Genomic DNA, 1,599 nt, shown 5'->3' with positions numbered 1-1,599 from the left:
TAATAGTTACCATTAAAAAGGCTTCCAGATAAGCAGTGAGATCGAGTGACCGAGAACAACGAAAGAGAGTGCGAAGAAGAGAAGTGAATAAACGGGAGGGAATAAAGCGAAAGCGAAGCAACGCCCAAGAGGAGGAATTTGTGTGCTTGTTTGTTGTGATTTTTCATAGACCAAAAAGACGTGATTTGAAGAGGTGTTTTGAGGAGGGAATTGTGCTTGGTGATTTTGCATTTCGTGGCGAGTGTTTGGAGTGAGGGAAGGTTACGCTGCCCTGAAAATAAAGGAGAAAGAAGCGGAATATGATGCGCGTGGAGTGGACTGAGAGTGCGATTGGGTTATTTTTGGGTAATTCAGAAGGGAGGAGACGGGGCAGCTGGTGTCACGTTGAGCCGCGCACCGTCTCCAGCTGTGGTGTTTGTGCTGCGCCGTTTTGGCTCAGGAGAGAGGGGGGGGATGTTCCAGCTGGTTAGTGCTGAGGGAAGCGCCGCGTGCTGTCTTTGGCGGCCTAATCATCCGTAATGTCCCGGAATGAGTCGGCAGCCTTGAAAACGGTGGAATTTGGGGATTCCTCGTGGGATCTTGCCTGCATTTGTGGCGGATCTTGTTGACGTTTGGCCGGGATGAGCACGTCTGGGGCGGATTTTGTGGCTTTTGTGCAAGAATTGGGGGGGAGGGTTGGCTGCTAACCTGCAAACCCCTTGCCTGGAACTCAAAGTCTCCGCCACGTTGATTGGCAGGGCAAAGGCCTGTGACGTGCCGCGCGCCGTGGAGGTGAACATTCCTTTGCTGCGCAGAGAAGCCCAGGTTGCTGCGCGCATTGTGTAGGGGCTACCAGGTTTTTTATTCTGCACGGTTATTAATTTTCTGCTGTTAGTCCCTTGTTTGGCAGGAAATTGTGATGAAGGTCTGTAAGTTCCGTTAGTTTGAAGAGTCTACATGGAAGAGATTAGGTGTCCTTAGTGGATTGCTGGTCACTGATGAGAGAATGAGCATGTACAATCAGGTTCTGTAGTCTTGTTTTGTTTTGCTTTCTGCTACTTATAGCAGTGTCTGTTTATTATTGGCTTTTTAGTTTCCTCTAATGTTGTGTGTATATATATTTGCGCCAGAATTCATCTAGAAAATTTCCCAAGCCATTTTTCTTTCATAATAGCAGCTACACCAAAATGGGATAATCAGACTTCATGTATAATTCAAGTGGCTAGGTCCTGGACCGAGAATGGGGATCTTGGCGATCTCTAAATGCTATTTTGCAACAATAACTTTATTTCTGTGGCATAGAAAAATTGTTTTGTATTTTCTGTAGCATAGATTTTTTTTTTTAATGTCGGTATATATAAATTGATTTTGTTCATGTGCATAGAAGGTATGTATTGAATTAGGAAGTAAAGGTATTCTGAATGGGGTATGGGAACATAGTTCTTGGCTAGGGATAAATGGCTATCAGTAGGGGTCCAGGGTTTACACTATTGGGTTAGGGAGGTTTTGGTTCATATAATGATCTTTGTGGTAGTTTGCACATTTGGGAGGAAGTTCATTTGTACATATGTTTGAGTATGGGACTTAGTCTCTGATGGAGAGGTTGTGTTTAAACTTTTA

This window comes from Penaeus monodon, chromosome 34 (genome assembly GCF_015228065.2).
Source record: "Penaeus monodon isolate SGIC_2016 chromosome 34, NSTDA_Pmon_1, whole genome shotgun sequence".
Lineage (NCBI taxonomy): Eukaryota > Metazoa > Arthropoda > Malacostraca > Decapoda > Penaeidae > Penaeus > Penaeus monodon.
The sequence above is the reverse complement of the archived record's forward strand: the minus strand, read 5'-3'. Positions refer to the sequence as shown.